This window comes from Dipodomys ordii, unplaced genomic scaffold (genome assembly GCF_000151885.1).
Source record: "Dipodomys ordii isolate 6190 unplaced genomic scaffold, Dord_2.0 Scaffold10, whole genome shotgun sequence".
NCBI classification, from domain to species: domain Eukaryota; kingdom Metazoa; phylum Chordata; class Mammalia; order Rodentia; family Heteromyidae; genus Dipodomys; species Dipodomys ordii.
In genome coordinates, this window is record NW_012267226.1 from 25,844,920 (window position 1) to 25,868,006 (window position 23,087).

General features: G+C 46.8%; 1 protein-coding gene across 1 annotated transcript in view; it reads left to right on the plus strand.

The window, feature by feature from the left end:
* The window catches only part of Maml2 (mastermind-like 2 (Drosophila)), a 71,395-nt gene that overhangs the window by 41,477 nt on the left and 6,831 nt on the right, over window positions 1–23,087 (plus strand). The window lies entirely within an intron of this gene.

Below are 23,087 nucleotides of genomic sequence, written 5' to 3' on the forward strand. Positions count from 1 at the left end.
AAGAGTTCATTCTTACACATCAAACCCATCAAACGTCTCCATGAAGAGTTCATTCTTACACATCAAACCTGGCACAAACACATTCCCACGCAGCATGCCATGGCATGGCACACTCCCAGTAAACAACCACGAGCCAGGCTCACACCCCCTGCGCATCCACTCCACCGACACGTCCCCACTTCAGATCTGAAACGCTGACACACTCAGTACCACGCGTGTACATTCATAAACCTAAGAGGGATTCCATTTCTGCAAGCCAGCCACTAGAGAATTTAGGGTTCTTCCCTTGCGTATAGGGTTGTTGAGAGAATAAAATGAGATCAAAGAGGTATCGTTGAAAGGACCATGGTTTTTTACCATCTAATGCAGCTTTATTGTTCCAAACACAGTTGGATAGAATTCTCTCTACTTAAGTACAAGCATGAAGTCCTCACTTCCCTGATTTAGACTATTAATTACCACTTTCATTATATGTAGTTAGAGAGGTTTTTTTAACAAATGAAAACCACTAAAATGAAACTATGGGTCACCTTCTAAACAGCTATGAGATGGATTTTGGTCAGTACCAACTTGTCTTAATAAAAAGATTCAGTACCCAATTTATTTCCTGGCCTAGATGACGATAATCATCATTTCTATTTATTGAATCCTCACTGTATGCCAGGAACTGAACAAAGTTCTGTAATTGCATTCTCCTGATTAATCATCAGATATTATTCAACTCTATTTTTCAGCAGAGACCAAAGCTCAGAGCGACCACAAGATGTGTCCACAGTTACTCAGCTGCCCACAGTGGAGCCAGGGGTAATGGTAGCCCAGACTCCACGCTCAGTGCTGCACAATCTCCAAGGCGATGGTTTTAAAACACTGGATTATTCCCAGGAAGCCCATTGCTAAGCACAGTAGATGGGTTTCTTACTCCCTTTAAAACGATACTTACCTCCTTTGGGCATTAACAAAAATAAAAGGGATTTTATTGAACTAGAGTATCAAGGTTAGATGAAAATGTATGCGAGAGTGAAATTTTCATTTTAATTTCCCTTTTCCTCTGTATTGTCACCTATTCTGAAATAAGTTCATATTCACAAGCAAAAGAGGACATGCAAAGAATAGTGAAGAAAAATAGAGCCCAGGGTGCGGGTTCCAAAGTCAGCATTCTGCTGCCATTCTGTCACAGTCCTGTTGAAGGAATAGTGACCAGAACTCCATGTCTGCCTTGTGGACATGCAGGCACCAATAGTGACCAGAACTCCATGTCTGCCTTGTGGACATGCAGGCACCAATAGTGACCAGAACTCCATGTCTGCCTTGTGGACATGCAGGCACCAATAGTGACCAGAACTCCATGTCTGCCTTGTGGACATGCAGGCACCAATAGTGACCAGAACTCCATGTCTGCCTTGTGGACATGCAGGCACCAATAGGTCCTGTTGCAGTGTCAGATGCATCCCAGCTTTGCTACAGTGGAAAGTTTAATAGCCTTCCCCCCAAATCTCAGCTTCATGTTTTGTCTACTTACAATGTTCTTGAGCATGTATTCCTGCCAAGAAGAAAAATTAAACTAAATCTTCCACTACGGCTAGCACATTCTACTTTGTTCTGATTAATTCATAGATCTGTGCCATGAAAGAAGTTGAAGTTGGCGAGCAAAATTCTAAATTAGGCAGTTTAATTGTCAAATAAATGTTAAAACTTGCGTGAGGGGTGGGGAGGAATGCAGAGATGCAGACACGCAGACATTTGGAACCTGTAACTGGGTATTTTCTTATAGGTCATGGCAGTCTAAGAGAAGGAAAAGAGGAAAAAATACTCATTATGTTAGATCAAATAGCTATTTCTTTAGAAAACCTGAAGATAAATGTAGTAAAATTTTAATTTACTTCATTTCCTTCAACGCCTCTCAACACATTTGCTCAGGAAACAGCCACATAAATGTAATGACCTACATGTGCAAAAAATTTTTGCTCAGAATCCCTTTCTTCCTGCCTGAGTTGAATTAGTGCAGAAAGATCGGTTTTCTGAAAAAATGAAAGATACATTTCACCAGAAGGGTTCTGGCTCCCAAAAAAACTTGATTTGGGACATCAAAGGAAAATAGGAAATGGACAGTTACCTGTTTACTTTTGTTTTCCTCGATCATGTAAGGTTATTATGCTCTTTGGCTCTTATATGTTATTATTTCTCAGTCTGAATTTTGTTGTTGTCTACTAACTTGCTTTTGTGAGTGGAGTGGTTCTACCATTAAATAAAGTAGAATAATACCTCTTGCAGCAAATGTAAGGCTTAGCAACCCTTTAAGTGTGGGCCAGCCACTGGTGACTCTTGGTAAGGTTGTACTACTTTCCCCCCAGGACGTGGGGGCTGGAGCAGCACAGAGCCCTGAAAGGCCCCCACCTCTCAGCCACCTCCCCACCCCATCCCCCCCACCCCCGTCGTTTCCACAGCTTCTCCTCACAGTCACCGCAGGAGGCTGACAAGGAGCAGAACAAGGAGATAGTTCTCTTCATCTGAAAGTAAATTCTGTGGTCCTTCATTCAGAAGCAAGACGAAAAACAGAACCCTAAGGGCAAAGACAATAACAAGCAGGAAAAAGAGAATGGAAGTTTCTGGATTGTGAGGGGCACAGAGACAGAGTGGAGGGAAGGCTGAGCCAGGTGTCCTGACACTGCGTGCGGGCCAGCACTCCTCCAGCTCACCTTGCAGGCTCTCCAGGAAGTCGCGCCCATTTGTAGTATATTTTCTGCTTGACTTGGTCATCTGAGTAACAAAAGACATTCTCCCACGTGATGAATTCTGTCTCCTCTCAGACCAGTGCAAAAGTGGGCTGGTCACTGCTCTTTACCCCGGATTGCTGCCGGGTGTGTTGCTACACAGTTTAAGAGAACAGATTGCAGGTACAGCTCAGTGTACAGCGCCAGCCAACGAGCAAGTGTCAGGTACCAACTTCTTCAGTCCTAGTCTTGAAAACACACACACACACACACACACACACACACACACACACACACACAGAGTTTAACTCTTCCTGGATATGAGAAGTGAACTTGAAAAACTGTCTGTCCAAACAGGACCTGGGCCAGCTTGTTTACGGGCCCAGCACGCCTCTGCTGCGCCACTCTGCTTCGCTAGGGCCACCTTGTTTATGTCCCTGTGGTTACCTTTCTCCTACATGCTTGTTTTGTTTTCTAATGGACATGTCATTTTAGCAGGCTAGAAACTACCATTCCACAAGATATTTTGTCCCCTGCTTATTACACGTATTGTATCTTAGAGAAGAGCTACATTTTCCCACAGAATTCTTAGTTGTAGTAAAACTTTTCTTTTTCCTTTTTTTTTTTTTTGTCTGTCCTGGGGCTTGAACTCTGGGCCTGGGCGCTGTCCCTCAGCTCTTCAGCTCAAGGCGAGCGCTCTACCACTTGAGCCACAGCACCACTTCCAGCCCTGTAAAACATTTTTAATGTCTATTTTGAATCATTATTTCACTATTCCGAATCATTGTTTCACCTGGGTGTTCTATTTGCAGCGGGGGCGGGGCCAGGAGTTCATCCTGCAATAGTTTCAGACTGTTTTCACCTTTAATTCCTGCAGCTGCACCAGAATTGCATTGTCATTCTCAGCTCCTAGATGCCCAGCCTAGGACCAGAGTGATTACAGGACTTTCCCGTGGTCAGGAGATTGGAGCTGGGACTACAACCCAACTCAGTCTCTGTCTTCTCTCCCTGTGCAAAGTGTGGCTGGAATTCCAGGAACAGAAATCTTCTCACTCTATCTTGAATTAAGAGAAATGTTAGAGAATGCTGAGACACGAGGGTCTGGGAACGCTGCGGCTGGATTTCTCTCTTCTGCAACCCCACCTCTCCCACTTTGTCCTCAGCTGGAGTTTCCTCTCTAAGGGCCCAGTGGCTTTTCCCAGAGACTCTGCCTGCCCAGGGTGCGGGCCGTCAAGACCAGCGAAAGGCCCAGCCTCCCGTCCTCCACAGACCCCGCCCTCAGTCAAAGAATTGGATCTACTTTGGCAGAGCAGATCACTCTAAAAGAAGTGCTTGTAAGACCGAGTCTTAAGACATGATTGAAATGCACACTCCTTTTAGAGAGGACGTTCCACGTTAACGTGTGAAGTCTGAATGACACACTCGCTTCCACGGCTCTCCTCTCCTCCTTCCTGACCCTTCTCACGTTTTCTTGTTTGGCTTCTTAGAGGCTAGTGCACAATTCTGCGATTTCTATCTTTTTTCACTGTGGCAACTGAGACTTAAATTCAGATGTGCTCCCCTGGGACCTCTGGGACCCTCCCCCTCCATTTGCTCATCAAGGTAGTTTTGAAAAAGGAGAGGATCCTTCCAGTCTTTGAACTCAATCTCATCGGTTCTTCCTTAGCCTTCTGTGTGAGCCAGGACGTGTTCTGGAAGTATGGAGTTGTTAGAACGATTGGGTCAGGAAAGAACTAACTTGCCTCATGAGCAAACCAGTCCCTCTGGCCCCTGGCGTGAGAATGTTACCATTTCCATGGATCCCAGGACCAAAGGCTGGAAAGCACTGCCCGCTACAATCTCAGGATGTACGCCTTCCAGGCTTTGCATCATGCTTACATTATTTTGAATTCTTGGTCACATGTTAAAAAATGAATTTGTCATGAGAGCTGGCAGCCCTTGAGACGTTTGGGGGATTTTTTTGAATGGCAAGCTTTTCCAAGATCCCACCATGATTTCCGGCATTGAGAACCTGGTATACAATAGGAAACGAAGTTTACTTTTAATTAAATGGTTTGATATACATTTCAGGTTGCTATCACACACATGCACACACACGCACACACACATACACACACACACATCTGCCCAGCTGGCCGGCCATGCTGCCCATGTTATTCTAGAAAGCAATAGAAGGCCAAGAAGATGGGAAGCAGAGCCTGTGCTTCCAGGACCCCAGCACTGAGTTGCTGGTACAAAGTGTAAAGCCCTGGCAAGGAAGCATGCGCCTCGCATGTCCCCGTGAGACCCGTTCCTCTCAGGGCCCAAAAGACCAGGATGTTGGGAAGTTGAACTGCTTATCTAACATCATTACAACCGAAAGCGCATACAATGCATCAGTAAAATGGACTCGATGCTTTTACTCAGTATGATTTAAGAAAAATAATGAGGCACGTTGTTCTTTTCCGAAAGAAATGAAAATGTGAAGATCGGTTGACAGTAGAGGTTGAAGGGATAAGAATAACAAGGAAGCAGCCCTTTGTCTTAAACCTTTCAAAAAGTAGTTTTCATTTTCATGCCTAACAAATAAAGCCTCCCCCATCTCTGACACTCCTCCGGGGTCGGGGGAGGGGGGACAGTTTCCAGCCTGAGAAATGCAGTTGGAAACCTGCGATGCTGCCTGGGGTCCAAACACAGTGCCTTCCTCCTCCTGCTCCTCTCTGTTCTGCTCCAGGAAAGATCAGGGTCCCAGGTGAGCCAAGGCAGCCCGCAGGGGCGCCGCACTTCCTGAGTTCTCTCACCAGACACAGCCCCGTACCGTCCAAAACAAGATGATCGAAACGCCCTGCAGTCCATCTTCCAGCACTCAGTTGGACGTGTAAGTGTGACAAGCACACTACAAAGCACAGCATGTCCAGCATCCCAGGCTCCAAGGAACTCAAGACCTGGCACAGACTGATTGACTGATGGATTGATTTGCTGCCACCACCTCCTCCTCCTCCTTTTGTTTGTACTGAGATTTGAACTCATGGCCTAAAGCACGCTAGGCTGCCATTCTACCACCTGAGCCATGCCTCCAGCCCTGCTGGCCTCCACAGCTCATCCTCCTGAGTAGCTAGCATTACAGGGGTGGCCCGCCAGCGCCTGGCCGGTTACACGTCCTGCCGGGTGTTTCGGGGCCGTGTGGTGTGTGCAGGGCATGTGTGATTCTGTCTTCGGAAGTAAACTAAACTTGTGGGTAATTTAGAACAGCTCCCTCGTTTTAAAATAAGTTACAGTTTAGCTACTGAAAAGCTCACCTTTTGTGTAGTCAGTCTCACAGTTTTTTTTGTGTGTGTGTGGTTTTTTTTTGTCGGTCATGGGGCTTGAACTCTGGGCCTGGGCGCTGTCCCTCAGCTCTTCAGCTCAAGGCGAGTGCTCTACCACTTGAGCTACAGCGCCACTTCCGGTTTTCTGGTGGTTTATTGGAGATAGGAGTCTCACGGTCTCTCCTGCCTGGGCTGGCTTTGAACCGCGATCCTCAGATCTCAGCCTCCTGAGTAGCTTGGATTACAGGCGTGAGCCACCAGCGCCCAGCACAGTCTCACAGTTTTGACAAGTCACCTAACTCCAGCCATGATGGTAGGAGGCCGTTTGCCCATTCCGCTCACTTCCTGTGTTCTTTTGGCCTTGGCTGTTCCCCAGCATCCGACCCCCACAACCACTGACCCGGGTCCTGCCCCATCACAGTGCTGCCTACAATACCCAGCATAGAACGCTGCTGTACCGGAATGGAGCCAGACAGTATTTCGCCTTTTACATCTGGTTTGTACTACCTAGAGTAGCACCTCCAGCACCGCTGTGACTGGAGCTGCCAGTGGTCAGCTCCTCTTCGTGCCCTGTGGCTGTGCCACAGTGTTTGTCCAGCCACAGGGTGAAGGCCATGTTGGTGGTTTCCACCTTGAGCTTTAGCTCACCTGGGTGAACAGTGGCGGTATGGCTGCTGGGTCACCTGCTGGTTGTGTGCTGAGCTTTATCAGAGACTGCCACACTGTCTCCAAGGTCACTGCGCCATGTTGCTGTCCCGTCTTCTCACCCAGGTGTGCCGGCTGGTCCAGGCTCTCCTTGAGGATTTGACCCCGGGACATGGAGGAGGGGAGTCTGGGAACGCTGAGGACTGAGCCAGGGGCCACGCGAGCACTGCGTGCCCTGCTGTCCAGCCACTGCACCCCTCCCGGCCCCCAGACAGTAGGGATTTTCTTTTTGGGAGACTCTAAGTTTTTTGTTCATTAAATACAAATTGAGTTTGAAGACAGGAAAGAAATAATACAGCATGTAATGCAGAAGGAAAGTCGATAATAGCTGCGCCACTCTGCTCAGCACGTGCGCCAGGCATCTCTGCTCTTTGCACGCATTTCCCAGCAGGTGCTGCTGTCCTCAAGCCGTATAAAAAATAAGCATCAGAGCATGCTCAGACCCAGACCTGCTGACTTCAATCCCTGAATTCTTCCTCTCCTTAAACAAGGAGTGAACGTACATCTTTCTCTATGGATTTTAGAGGGGGTGCTTTAAAAATAAAAAGGTAGTGTCACAATACTTTTCCCAAAAATGCGTGCAGTCCTGCCAGCGAACAAGGTAAAAACACATCTTTTCAGTCCACCTTTTGGCCCCTGCTATCTCTTGTTCCCCGGAAGCCAACCTCACCACCCCTGAAACTGCACGGGCACAGCAGGCACGCTCTGAGCACTGGAGGACTAACGGTGGAAGTTTCCAGCCCACAAGAAAACAGGATCAGGAAAGACGATGAGTGGCCAGATACGGGTGGAATGTGAGGCCTGTCCATTTTGGAGACTTTCTCTCTACTGCCATCCTAGCCCTACATCCAACCACCAGTCTACATGATCTGAGTAAATAAACCTACATTATCTAATGGATCCCCGTATAAACTTTTCTCGGGGAAGGATCATCTTGTTTCCATTATGACCTAGTTTAGAAACTGGAGAAAATGTAATCTCCCACATAGGTGAAGAATTCCTTTGAGATGACAAACAACTCCCAGCCTGCGTGTGATTCCTGGAAGACAAGCCCGCAGAAGGTTTACATTGTAAAACTCTCCCAGGCCGCCATCCCCTCCGGGGCTATCGCTGCACGGCTCCAGAGGAGACCCCGTCGAAAGGTAATTTCCTGAAATAGTCTCATGTGGAACAAATTGAAAATCCTCGGCCTTTCAACACAGTTGGGTTTTTTTTATTACTTAATCTTGTAAAAATTTTCTCACTCTTCACTTCCCAAGAAGATATTTCAGAAACAGACAGGGACTTTTGGAATGAAATTAAAAATTGATCCACTTAAAAATGGAAAACTTCAGTAGAAAATGTTTAGCACAGAGCGAATGGGGCCTGGGGTGAATGCGCTCTGACTCTGAGATTTCCTTTCTGTGTGACTCGGACGCTTACTCCAGACAGCACTGCCCTGCCTGTGATAAATAGCATTTTACAACCTGTTAAAAAATAAAAGCCCCCCAAGCTGAGCACTGGTGGCTCACGCCTGTCATCCTAGCTACTCAGAAGGCTGAGATCTGAGGATCGAGGTTCAAAGCCAGCCCCGGCAGCAAGATCCGTGAGACTCTTATCTCCAATAAAACCCACCAGAAAACCAGAAGTGGCGCTGTGGCTCAAGAGGTAGAGTGCTCACCTTGAGCTGAAGAGCTGAGGGACAGCCCCCAGGCCCAGAGTTCAAGCCCCACAGCCGACAAAAAAATAAATAAATAAAATAAAATAAAAAGAAAGCACATTGGAACAGTGCCAGGCTGTTGTGCACGTGTGTTCCTTACCCCGTCCGTTTTCAGAACGTCAGACTCTTTCTATGTGCCTCATTCTGTAGCTCTGTTGCCTTGTCAAATACGTACTTACCACCCATTCTACAGATACGGTCGAGAGCTCATGCGTCCCCAGTGCTCTGTGATGGGACACGCGGGGGACGCCACGGGGCCCGACCTGGCTGGGAGAGGCGGGCAAGTGGAAATCAGCCAGGTGGAGCACAGGGAAATGGTGGTGAGGAGTCAATCACAGGAAGAAGAGGTTCAGGCAGAGGGAGATGGCTGTGGAGGAAAAAGAGGAGACTGCGTGAGGAGAGCGTTAGGTCTCAAATGCCCGTGGTCCAGAGCTTGCCTAGCATTTGTCTCGATATTTGCACTTGACCTGTGGGACAGTAGATCTCAATCTCTTAAGATAATAAGTGGAAGGAGATTCCGACACTGGGTGTCCCGCGGGGTCCGCCGTGTGATGTGAAGGACGGTGGGCAAGGAGGCGTGGCCTCCTCCGCTCCGCCCCTCCTCCCTGCCAGGCTCACACCCCAGCTCTGGGAACCTCCTCCCGCCTGCCTCCAGGTGCTGAGTTCCAGGCTCTGCCGGGAACCAGTTCATGATGCAGTGCAGAGCACTGTCGAGGAGGCCCGGCCAGGTGAGCGGAGAAGACACAGATGCAGCCGCCTAGGACACCACTGGAGACTCCCCGGGAGGTCGGAGGAGCGGAGGACGCCTTCCTCTTACTCCTCGTCCACCTCAGACTCGGCGTCTGCACCACAGATGCTTTCTGTGCATCTAGGGGAGGAGAAGTTTGTGCAGGAAAGTAGAGAGAGCCTGAGACAGCAGCGGCAAGCCCTGGCCCGGTGCTTCACTGATGACTTAAGAGTCTTTACACACAAGGTCAGTCGTAAATTTGACGCCATTCTTGGAGTTCAGTGACATTGAAATCTAGTTTGTACAGAAACAGTGAGGCACAGAGCAGTAGAGCAATTTTTAAGGGAGTCGACAATTAGGAAGTCATTAGTGCTAGGGTCGCATACCCACATCCCTTCAGTATCCCAGGTGGTACTGAGGTTACTGTTGGTTTGTATTTTAATTGTCATTGATTAGTCCTACAAGAGTTTTATTCTGCTATATCCATATATGCATGCAATGGACCTTGATCAGATTCCACTGCTGCACCTCCCCTCCCTCCCCATCCTTCCAGAACCATCTCGTCCGGGTGCAGCCTGCTTAAAATACTGTGCGTGCACTTGTGAAGTACCACAGTGAAACAGCCCGTATAAAACTAAAACCCTTAATGACAGGAATGACCACACATCCCTCCCTCCCCAACCCTGTCTGGGGTTTGAGTGCTGGGGGGGTGGGGTGAGCAGAGTTGCTGGGAGCGGCTGAGCCCGTGCTCCGTGGAGGCTGTGTGAGCCGAGGCCGCGCTTGGCAGGCAGACACTCCACCCCTTGTGCCACGCCCTGGTCCTTTGCAAGCTGGTTGTTTTGGGAGGGGTCTCGCTTTGCCCGCGTAGGCCTGGGCCACAGTATTTACACTTCCTGCTGATGCTGGTGACCTGGGAGGGGAGCAGGGCTGGGCGGATCCTCCCACCTCCTCAGTGGGATGACAGGGGAGAGCCACCAGAGCACAGAAATCCATCCTCGTAGGCCAAGACCCAGGCACTTTACAAAAACGATATTCTCTACTATTGCAATATGGTTACCGTTTTTCCCTGAGACAAAATACGTAATTGTCTGTTAAAAATGTGTCTTCCTCCTTGCCCTTTTACTTCCCTAAAATACTGCCAAAATGTCCTTTAACCAGCATTTCCTTCTTTGCCTCCGCTATTCCCTGCCTTTGATGCCTGGGCTTTCTGTGTTTATGATCATCCTATATCTTCACTTGCTCCAGTCCTGGACAACTGAGAGTCTGCCGTTTAATTAATCTGTCACTTTACTGTGGGAGGCAAATCCATTTTGAAGGGGATTCTGGCCTTGGTCAGCAAAACTTTCCTACCTCTTGACAGAAGCTCTTGCTCTTGGTAATCCGACTTTCTGTCCATCTGGCATGTTTGCTGCCTGTGCTTTCTTATCTCCTGCCCCACCAAGAGTATGCCAGCCATTCTCTCTGAAAAAGTCCGTGATGTGAAGGGCGTGTGTAAGTGGGAGGAGTTGCAGCACAGGGACACCGTGTGTGCCAGAGCCTCTGGGGTGGCCTCTGTTTGCACTTCCCTGCCCCTGCCCAGGTCCAGCCCGCGGGCGCATGCCTGCTGCACCCAGGTCCCGGGTCCGGAGGTCCCGGCTACCGGAGGGAGGCTGTGTCCACTGCCCACTCTTGGCTACTGTGTGAGAACCACGGTGAGCGAACGCGTGCGTGAGGAGTGAGCAGGAGAGAAAGAGGCCTCCGGTTCCCCGGGCCGTGCCCTTCCTGAGGCACGGAGCCTGCTGTGGCTCGGATCCCCGCTCGCCTGGAGGGAGGCTGCTGAGGGAGGCTGGCCACTGTGTTCGGTAGACAGCAGAATGCCTCCTCAGAGCAGCCTGCCCCGATCGCCTTCTGCAGAGGGCTCAGCTCTCCCGCCCTTGCCTGCTCTCGAGTCTTGAGCAGACCTCTGCTACGATGTGCCAGCGGCCTGGTCTGCTTCTACTAAGCCCATGGCAACATCACCCTCATTCCTCAGGTCGAGCCTAATGCTACCAGGGTAGACTATCCGCCGACTACTCCCGGTCAGCCTGCGTCGCTTCTCTGCCTCACATCAGCAAAGCCCTTTCTGATCGGCCGAGTCCATCTTCATCTGACTGAGCTCCACGTCCCAAGTTGAATCCTTCGTGTCCATCTGTACTCCACCCCCCCAAAAGAAAAGTGGCTCAGTCTCTCCCCTGCTCTCCCCGTGCTCACTGTGATCTGGTATTTGTCCTGCGTGTTTCTTTCTTTCCTGCCCCGTGGCCATCAGCGAGTGTCTGTGACTGCTCTCGGCCTCGGTCCGGGACCCGTGTCTTCCCACGGCTGCTGCGGTGCAAACCACGGCCCCCTCTCCCTCCCTGTGTGCTCTCTGCTTACCTCCTTCCCCGTCCAAGCCACTCACCACCCAGCTGACAGTGACCTTCAAAGCATAAATCAGGTCCTGTCACACATCCACTCAAGACACTCAAATACCGCCTTCGTGTGATTCCCTCGGGACCAACATGGGGTCAAAAGTTCCGGAAGCCACTAATGTATGATCTCTGATACATACATACCTCTTCTGCAATTATTCCCCTTTATTCAGATTGTAATGATGTCAGAGGCTAAATAATGACAATAGTTACCATATTAACTAAGCCTTGTCTACATGAGGCATTTAATAGGTCTTATCCTTTAATCCCTGTATCCACGGTTTCTATTTCACTAATGAGAAAATCAGAGACCTTAAGACAAGAGTGAATTGCCAGGACTTTAACCCAGATATGAGTGCTGTCTATGTTACTCTTTATTTTTATTTTGTTATTTTTGCTGGTCCTAGGGTTTGAACTCGGGGCCTAGGCACTGTCCCTGAGCCTCTTTGTAGTCAAGGCTAGTGCTCTACCACTTGAGCCACAGTGCCACCTCTGGCTTTTTCTGAGTAGTTAATTGGAGATAAGAGTCTCATGGACTTTCTTGCCTGAGTTGGCTTCAAATCATGACCCTTAGATCTCAGCCTCCTAAGTAGCTGAGATTATAGGTATGAGCCACTCCACTGGTGCCCGGCTCAACTTACAATTTCCTTAGATCTTTGTTCAAGATGTTGATGTAAGCCATCCAATATAACAGTCTTAGGCTCTGATTAGAAAGTTGAGCGCAAGCAGATCAAACACAAGCCTACAGTTTATGTGAGGTGAAGGCAATGACTCTGGCTCCAGAGAGCATACAAGGAGGTGAACGAATGGAAAGAATCAGACGGAATGGTTTGTGGGATCGTTGTCGGCAGCCATTGCAAACCCTACAAGCTTCCCCCTGGATTTCACCGGGTTTCCTTCTGAGCTTGGAGCCCACTGATAGTTCTAGTGCCCATCCCCAAGGCTTGGGTTCAAGGATGCTCATTGTCTGCGTGGGATTTCTCATCTGGCCGCCACACACGTTTGTGTGAAGAGCTCAGTTACCAAGAGTAAGGGGGTCTCCTGCTTAAAGAATGCCCTGGTGAGTTCCGCCACCTGGGTGGGCAGAACACTGTGAAGAAGTCACAGGGCTGAGTGCTGCGTGTGCTTTTATCATTTGTGATTGGATTTCCTGTTTTCTGTAGTTTAGATATATTAGTTAAAATTACTCTGAACCGTTGGAGACCTGACTTCACTTAATTCCTAGCAGTTTGAATAAAGTTAATAGATATAAAGAACCCCAAAGGCTATCTCAATTTGTTGTTTACTAGCTATGGTGTTTGTTAATGGCAAGACAATATGTATTGCTCGGCTGATTCCTTTATGCCAAAACTTAACCTAAATCTGTCTCTTATTATCAACCTTCCCTCTCCACTGACCTCCTCATTCACAGGCAACACAGACACATCAGGGATTTGAGGGAAAAAAGATTCCCCGCCTCAGCCTGTTCAGACAGGCACACCCCCACCACGGGGCTGCTAGACAAGTAGCCCCTGCGCAGCTGACTCAAAATTCATGAGAATGTTTGCCAACTGTGGCACTGCTGCACCCCAGAAGCAAAGCACCCAAGAGAGGGCTGCGGGAGCAGGTCATGCTTCCCAAAGCGCGACGCTGCCTCCACTCAGAAGCTGTGCACACAGAGACAGTAGTGACGGGGTCACTCCCACTCCTCAGTGTGTTGCCGAAGGAACACGTTTCTGATGCTTATTCTAGAAAATAGTGTTGGATCAATTCCATTTCGTCTTCGCACATAACCTAGTAAGCAGATGTGAAGTAAACGGCCTGTTGTATTCACCCCCTGTATCCATTCAGAGTTTGCCAGGCTCAGAATAAAAGTGAAGACAGTGCACACAGAAAGGCTGTGGATGCTGGCAGCATTTGAAATTGAAATGGTGAGGAGCACGCCAGGCCTGCCCTGCAGTCACCCAGGGGGCTCAGTCCGTCAGAGGAAGTGCACCAGACTGCCTCGCGGGCGGCCGGGCTGGGCGGCCGGGCACGGGGAGCTGCTTGGTGCTTAGTCACTGTCAAGCCTTGTTCTTCAAGGCTGGGTTGTTGAACACGGCTGCGGGGGGGGGGGGAAGGGCAGGAAGACGGAGGGGGGGACGGAGGGGGGAGTTGTTGTGGCTTCCTTGCTATGAGATTGTGCTGGCTGTTCCTGATCCCTGGATGGGAGTGCTCTGCTCTTTCAGCCCGACAGTGAACTTGGTGAAACCACGGTAACAGTGCCTGCTAGTGGCCTCTGGAGAAGAAGCTTCTGGCACACTGTTCACCCACCACGCTGTTCACCTAGCGGCACGCCAACCAAAAGTAGAGAACTCACAAACAAGCAGGCAACGTGGCTGAATTCTGGCAAAAAAAAAAACATTAAAAATGTTTAATAATAGTAATAATTACCATAATAAATGAAGCAGATAGAGACCTTGTCTCAACACACACACATACACACAAACACATACATACACATACACACAGGCACACGTACACACAGGCACACGTACACATAGGCACATACACACATACCTCCTCTTTATGGCATTCCTGTGTATTTAGAAATCCACATGTAAAGCTGTGTCACCATTTCTCTGGGCCTCTCTGAGCTTCTCTGCTCAAAGCTGGTGCTCTGCTACTTGAGCCTTTGGGGAACTGGGCAAGTCCACTTAGCACAGGTGCTTTAAATGCTCCCAAACATGGAAATCAGCTTTGCACTTAAATATCTGAATAGAAATCTGGTTTTCTTGAGAAAATGATCACTGTTTACATGTGTGCATACAACATGTGTGTATATGTGTCTGTGTGTAGACAACATAGATGCATGCATGAACATCTACATGCATAGCACTATTAGTACACGCTAAGCAAACGATGCTATAGTGGGGTAATGTAAAGAAAGAAATCTGGAGGTTTGCCACAGTAATAGTAACAATGAGAGTAGTTACTTATGAGAATTACAATCTGCAATGAGTCGATCATACTCAGAGCTCACACTTGCCCCTGATTCAGCTCATGGAACTGTAATCCTCCCAAGAACATCATCAGTGGCTCAGCTTTATAAACCCTGGCAGCCAGCACGGGCTTCTCATCCTTGACCATAGGTATTTATGTGGAGGAGAACCTGACCCCTCTGAAAGGCTGGTCCTTGAACATTTGTAAACAGCTGGCGTAATCCTGGGGTGGGAAAAACATAGCAAAATAAATCACTCTGTGCTGGACTGTGGGCTGCTCTTTGCATTTGAATAGAAACAGGACAGCCTTCCTTTACTGAGATAAATGCCTCCTGGTGAATCACCACATTCTCCCTGCTTTTCCTAAGCAAGAGTACATAGACCAATATCTAAGCTGTTTCTTCTACTCACTGAAGCCCTAGGTAGTTCTAAGTATACCAGTTGGTTTTGTTAGCATTAACTTGAACCAACACTCCTTACGTACCAGTCTCTGCTCTTGGAATAATAAATGTAGTTAAATCCAGATCCCCACAGAAACAGTAACCCCTCCACTTTTTATAGCAGTGTGTATGATGAAGTTGCATATTAATTACCTGGGAGAAAACCAGTTGCTTGAAAACCAATTAAAGTGAAGAGCAGGTTAGGATGTAATTGACTGATGAAGGGAAAGTTGCAGTGCTGAGGGACAATGGACTGCTGTGCATGGAAAGCTGCCATCTCACTCAGTCCTATTTAGTTCTGATCTTTCTTTTTCCTTTTTTTTTTAAGTCGGTCATGGGACTTGAACTCTGGGCCTGCGCGCTGTCCCTGAGCTCTTCAGCTCAAGGCGAGCGCTCTACCACTTGAGTCACAGCTCCACTTCTGGTTTTCTGGTGGTTAATTGGAGATAAGAATCTCATGGACTTTCCTACCTTGGCTGGCTTTGAACCATAATCCTCAGATCTCAGCCTCCTGAGTAGCTAGGATGACAGGTGTGAGCCACTGGCGCCCGGCTCTGATAAGTTTCTTTAAAGCTTTAAGGTAAGTGGATTGCCTTCTGTCCATGTGTCCTGTGGCTAGTCAATTTCATATTCACATATCTGATATTTAGTTTCTCTTCAAAGAACCCAAAACACTTGAATTATCCCTCAGAATATTTAATAGCACATCATCTTTCTAAAATGGAATACTAGTGTTTGCCCAATGCCTTGCAAAGAACAACATTTTGAACTGATATTAGAATGTCAGTAGCATCGCCACAGCTTTTTCTATGAGGAGAAAACTGAAGAAAACACCTTGGGGAAAAGTAGAGTAATAGGATGAACTTCAATAAAAATCTTTCAAGGAAATCAGATTATAGTATTAGATAAGTTGCTTCTTGCTAATACCAAAAACTTGATTTAGTTGCTTCAGTTAAGTATTTGTGAGACAACTATTTGGCAATATATATATATATATATATATATATATGCAAATAGTTGGCTGACTTTAAGTTTCCATGATACTCAGCGATTGCTGTAACATTTTATATTCTTAGTCCAGATTCTGCTAAGGTTATGGAGAAACTAGCAATTTCATTTTCTTTTATTTCATACTCAGGATAGCTGAATAGCAATATTTTCAAATTCTAAAGGGGATCCAATTGGCTTACATTTAGTCACAGTTTTTATTTAAATATTCAGAAATGCTTATACTAAATGAACTGTTATTTGGATCTAGCCAGCTGCTAAATAAATGCAGCAGTTACAAATGTATATCCTTTAAAAAAAAAAAAAAAAGGACCACATGGAACTGGAAAGTTCACGACAGTGTAAACACTGCTGGCGGCACAGGCCATGGGTCTCCCTTCACCGGCCAGCAGTAAGGAACCCAAGCCACAAATGTTTGCCAGACCCAAAATTCACAGGACAACTTTGTTCCAGCCAAGGCTCTGTTCCCGGTTACAAATAACAGAAACCGTGCAACCGAGTTGCTTGAAGGAGGAGGTGGAAAGTTCACCTGTGCGCACATCTGGACTTGTGTGCAAGGCTTTAATTGTAAGCAAAAGTGTGTCACACATTGACAAATAACCATTAGTGCTCCCAGGTAAGACATAGTACATCCAACATTGACATTCATCATCTTAATGAAGAATTTTTGATATACCAACATCTAAGTAATAAAAAAGTATGTTATGGTGAAGTTTTTCCAATTTCAAAGTACTTCCTTTGGGGCTGGAGGCATGGTTCAGTTGGTGGAGCGATAGCCAGTGAGTAGAAGCATCAGGTACCGAGTTTGAGTAACTGTCTCAGACCTAAAAACAGACAAACGAGTACTTTTTTAAAATTTGACAACAAATAATACCAAGTATTTCTATTAGGCTGTTTGTACTAATGAGTAGGTATAATGAATGAAATATGTTCTTGAAATAACCCTAATGTAAGTAAGAAAAAAATATAAGTAAACTGCCAGGTGCTGCTGGCTCACCCAGTCATCCTAGCTACTTAGAAGGGTGTGCAGCCGGTCCAGGAAGGATGAGATGCTTATCTCTACATATGCAGCAAAAAAGCTTTAAGTAGAGATAGGACTCAAGTGGTAGAGAGCCAGTCTTAAGGGAAAAAAACTAAGGGCTAGCTCGAGGCCCTGAGTTCAAGCCCCAGTCCTGGCACAAAAACAGAAAGAGTTGACCTATTCCATAACAAAGATGTGATGGGGTGTGGTATGACTACGGTCACACAGGTGCACTGACTTGTGCTGAGCTCTGTCCGGATGAAGTCAGCCTGCAGCATGAGGATACGCTTGAGATCTGGGTGGATAAAAATGAAAACTCAGGCTTCACACCTGGCAATTGCTACCAAACACAGAGAAACAAAGGTTAGATGTTCTGTGTGTGTGCATGTGTGTCTGTGTCTGTGTGTGCAAGGGAGAGGGAGAGGGAAACAGGCGGGGAGAGAGAGGAAGAAAGAGATAGAGAGAATCTTCCCAATCTTATCAATATAATTAAATCCCAAGTACTTTCTTCTAGACTTTCAGCCATAAGGGAATGGCTCATCTGGCTGTAGTTTATGAAGCTAATTTGATCAATGTCAATAGAAAAGATAGACCAACAGAACTGACTTTCTCATTTTTCTCCACAGTACACCTTTCACTGGAAGCTGTCATCTTTCTAAAAAGTTACTTTGACACCCTGAAGATGACATGTGTTCGTACAGTTTGCATAAATAAGACTTGGTAGGTAGCCTGTTTTTCAGGGGGTTGATCCAAGTGAAACCTCTACTCTTTGAAGTTCATCCCTTGGCAATCCTTAGGGAGAACACAGCTGTTTGAAGTCACACTGGAGTATTTAGTGGCTTGCTGGCTTAATCCAAAGAGGCTGCTCCCTAATGCTCTTGTAGTCCTTGTAATAATGCATGGAGCAAGAGCTAGTCATGTCCTAGCAGAGTAGATGAAATACCTTTGAAGACTGACCACAGTCACTACACTTCATTAGTCCTTCTAGACATCTGTCAATTAGACAACTGACAATAATTAAGACACTCTTCCATTTCTCACAAAAGGAAATCGGACAGAATTTTAAGCCATTTTGTAGGCTGATACCTTTTGTATATTTTAGACCAGAATAGAGACTTGAAGATTATAGATTATCTCTAGCAAAATAATTAGCAGGTTTTCTCTTTTCTACAAAATCAGGGAAAATTGAGAATCATTTTTACATCATCATTTGGGAAGTCAGACATTATTATCAGTGCTACCTGTTCTACCTTGTACCTTCCACATTTCTTCAGAAGAACATGTCCGTAACTCAGCCCAGCTTCTTCCACACTTCTACACCCAAACCTGCGTTAGAGCAAGAGAGCAAGCTAGCCAGCCACTCGCCAACTCCCAACTGAATTAGTCTATTACTTGCTTATTACACAGGCAAAACTTTTATGTCCTGTTGCTAGGTTGTATTAGACTCAATGAAAAAAATAACTCGAATTATTTCATCCCAGTGGTATTTACTGCTTACTTGATTAAATAAAAATGGAATTTCAGCCATCCCAGGGCTGGAATGGAATTTTGAGATTATAATCTAAATTCTGTGTTTAATATTGGAGAATGTAAGGACTAAAGAGGCTACAAAATGACTAAAATTAACACGTTTCACAGGCCACAAGGGACAGACTTAGAATATAAACATTATAGAAACAAATAATAGCTCAGCATAAATGACAACTTCTGAAAGCATACTGCATTTGTGTTGTTATGTTGAATACCATAGATCTTGTCATTTGTAAAGAATTTGATGCCTAGGAAGCTGAAAGCCTAAGCATTTCACCACTTTACTCAGTTTGTTCTTAAAACTACAGTTGGGCTGGGTACCAGCAGTTCACGCCTGTAATCCTAGCTACTCAGGAGGCTGAGATCTGAGGATCACACTCCACAGCCAGCCTAGGTAGGAAAGTCTCCATTAACCAGCAAAAAGAAAAGCCAAACGTGGAGAAAAGAATTACAAGAGTGCAGAGAGTTGCATGGAGTTTAATATCAATAAAGTACAGAATGAGGAAGGCACGGAGTTCAGATCACCAACGGCCTTGTAGGCCACTCTCCCAGGATTTGATCTCTAATAAGGAGCCATGGTTGGTCGTAAGCTTGAGTGGAGAATGAAGGGTGAGCCAGGAGACTCCATTCCGTTACATTGATTTGCACTACCTGAGGTGAGCAGGAGGCGCCGGTTCATTACATCACTTACATACATGAATCTGCAGTTCTCAGCCGTGCTGCTGGAGGGGCTGTGTCTGTTTGGAGACTATGTGAATTGTGGGTAAACTTGTTAGATGTATGGTGTTTGTGGAGGTGAGAGAAGTCGTAGCACAGTGCTACAAGGAAAGGTTTGAAACCACTGCGTGAGAGGCAGACATTTCAGCCCTGCCATGGAGTCCTTCTAAAGTTGGAGTTTCTCTTTTAAGAAAAAATGTCTTATTCCTCCCCCGAGCTAGCCTGACCCCTGACACACTGCTGCTTCACTTGGGAATGGGTCTCTGTGCCTCCCCAGAGGCTGAGAACTCACCGGCGTCCCAGTGAGTGAAACATCAGGTTTCACAGGGCTGGCTCTGGCTGGGGCTCTGATCGGATCAGGGAAGTGCCCCGTTCCACAGAGGACAGGACAGCTCACCCTCTTCAGCACCTCGTCCTCAGAGACCGGAGCGGTTTGGTCAGACAAGGGGCAATTCTTCCCAGCAAAGATGTTCTTCTGCCTGTTTCTCTGTCCATGCTCTGCTCTTCCAGTGAGCTGTGTGACCTTGCACCAGTCAGCCCTCAGCCTTTCAGAGCCATGTCTTCCTCGGGAAACTGAAGCCAGGGGAAGGATCTCAGATGCCTTTTCATTTCCCAGAGCTGGTAATGGTTGCGAGAGTAGAGAACGCCGTCAGCAGGTCTTGTGATAAGTGTTTTATTCCCAGCTTGCCAGTTACTTCCAAGAATTTCTGGGTACTTTCTCAATGGCATTTTTCCCCCAGTCTAGTGTAAAAGAAACTATCTAGCACTACATGGCAGTATAGAAATAGAGCAGAGGTCAACGAACGCACTGCAAACAGCCAGACAGCAAGTCTTATCAGCTTTGTGAGCCGTAAGGTGTGCACCACAAATAATGGTTTGTTGTTGTGTGAGAGCTGCACAGACAATAAGTAAGCGAATGTCATCTTAATGACCAGAAAAGGTGGAGGCCAGACTTGGATCACTGTGTCATCGTTTGCTGGCCCTGAAGGCCTGAAGCCCCGAGACAGCTCTGCAGCTCTGACCCCAGGCTCACTCGCAAACCACCGACGAATCCCTCTCCTCTCACCGGGAGGAGCTTCTGGTTATTTCAGTCATCCACAACTAGCGGACCACCTGTGCCCCCAATAGCGACTCTAAAGCAAGAGGGCCTCCTAGCGTGTGGAAGAAGTGAAACAGTTAAGGCAGAGAGAAAGAGAGAAAACTCGCAGACAGCCCAGAACACGAATAGCCTGCAGAACAGTCAGGTAGTTCATGGAGACCAGCAAAGAAGGGAGGAAAGCAAAAAGATTGATCGACTGCACGCCCATTTGTGAGATGGACGTACAGACGTGCCCCCACTGGGTACTGCATCTTGGATTTGTTTTGCAAATTGCAGATGCCTGGTTTTGGAAGCCAAGAAAAACCAAGGGCCAAACCACTCACTTGGATCTCAGCAATTTTCATTACTTCATTTTCGGGGGGGGGGGTCGGGGAGGGAGGTGTCATTAAATATTCCCCTTTCCAAACAAGAGAAACAGAGAGCCGTTTTCCTCAGGAGCCTAGAAGAACACAAATACTCTCTAGAATTCATTTTAGAAGTAAGAGAACAAACTTTGGCTCCTCGTGGAAGTGGCTGAGACACGCGGCTTAGCCCACAAAACTGCTGTAACCGTGAAATGGAACAAATTCCGAGTCCCAATACTTCATACCCTTCAGCAACATGGAGATTATTTTGTTGATACTTCAGGACTGTCCCGTCCTGTGCTCAGATCAGTCCTGCCGGGTAGACCCTCGCATTACAACATGAAAGAGAGGGCTTCTCCCATGTTTCCCTTTACTAGTCCTCCCGAAGGAGCTCACAGATGGCTGTGGTTTACAGAGACTTTATCAAAGGAGGACCCAGTGGCCAGGCCTCTCCCACACTCTTTGTTACTGATATTTACACGAGTTTCCTTATATAAACTATCTCTTTAAATATTTATCATAGAATTTTAAATTAGCTGAACTAGCTGGAAAGGCTGAGATGATGCATTTGTTCTAAATTTTTTCATTTTGACATTTTATTCAAAAGTATTTCAAATCACCTTTTGGGGAAGACACAGTTAATAACTGGCACTTTGTGTCGAAGAAAAAAGAATGCCCCTTGGAAGAGTTCAAATGTTCCCTTTCTTCTCGATCAGGTTTCAGTATCTAATTTACCCTGGTGAGTAAATTTACCCTCCCATGCTTCTGTGGCCTTCCCGGGTCAAGATACCAAACCCATCATGTAATAAGCTTGGGGAAGGAGACCTTCTGTACATTAAAACATGCATCCATATGCACACATCTACTTGTGCCCACGTTTTGATCATCTCCAGCCTAAAGCTTTGGATATTATGTAGAGGACTCACCAAGCAGGTTCCTAACATCCTTCAGAACTAAGCTGCCCACCAGCAGTGTGGGTGTACAACCTGAAAACGAAGGCCAGTAGGGTTTTTCAGTGGGCATGGAATTGGGCTGTGGCTGGCACTGCCCCAATTCTGGCTGAGATCTGTCTCCTCTCCCTGGAACAAAGCCGTGTAAGAGAAAGCCACGTCCACAGTCTCTAGGTTTCCTTGGAGCTTGGTCATAATCACACAGTAACTGTTGTTTTAGGACGAGTACATGAGCAGGCCTATCCTGTGCGACGAACTCAGCATTTTCTTCATTCAGACAGATCAAGAGCACTCAGTTGGACATACCAGGGCCAAGTTGCCAAGTTTCAGACTGCTGGCTTTTGTTTTTCAGGCGGTAAAATGGAGGGAGGTTGGGATAGGCTCTCTGTCTAGAACCGAGGCTGGCTTGGAACTTGCCTTAGCCTCTCAGGTGTTGTGATTATAGGTGTGGACGACCACTGCTAGCAAGATTTCTTCTTCTTTCTTTCCTGTTTTTTTTTTTTGTACACTTGAGGAAAAAACAGAATTTCCACATATGAGCATTCCATCCCATGATCGTATGACCACAGGTGTCCTGGGAGCGCTTGACCTGGTTTTCTGTTGAACGCGTACCCGTGCAGGCCGTGGCCGGAGGTGGGTCTGTTGCATCTCTCTCAGGGCGTCCTCTGAGTCACCTCAGCGTGCCCTGTTCTGCCGGGCAGCCAGGCAGGACTTCAGCAGAACAGCCGCTGTGTCGAAGGCTGCCTTCAGAGGTTGGAGCTTCAGCTTCGTGCTTGTGCCATACCAGCAAAAGTGTGGTTTTATGATTTCTAGGGTTTATATATTCAGGCGGATTTTTTTGTTCATTACTGGACCATAAACTCTCCAAGATGAGGGCCATGTTTGCTAGTCTTCTTGTACCCACAGCTGTCTGTCAGCTCACTCCAACGCATTGCTGAGAATCGAGGAGAATACCTGACTGGCCAGAGCTTTCTGTCCAAAGGGTCTTCATGGTCAGCATCCTCTTATCCAAAGTTATTGTATATGCAATTTGATTTTTTGTTGTTGTTGTGCCTGTCCTGTGGCTTGAACTCGGGGCCTGGGTGGTCCCTGAGATGTTTTTGCTATGGCTAGCTCTCTATCACTAGAGTTACAGCTCTACTTCAAGCATTTTTGGTAAGTTATTGGAGATAAGACTGTCATGGACTTCCCTGCACAGGTTGTCTTAGAACTGCGCTCCTCAGATCTCAGCCTCCTGAGTAGCTAGGATTATAGGTGTGAGTCACTGATGTCTGGCTGTGCAATTTGAGTGTTTAATCAATGCTTTCTCATTGTCGGTGAATTGTGTGGTCTTTTATTCCATAAATGCCTTCTGCCTGAAACACTCAACTTTAAATGCATGAATTAAAACATCATTAACACTAATACATGCAAAGTTTAGGGTAAAAAAGAAGAATTTGTTATTCTGTGTTTGTTCTTGAAAT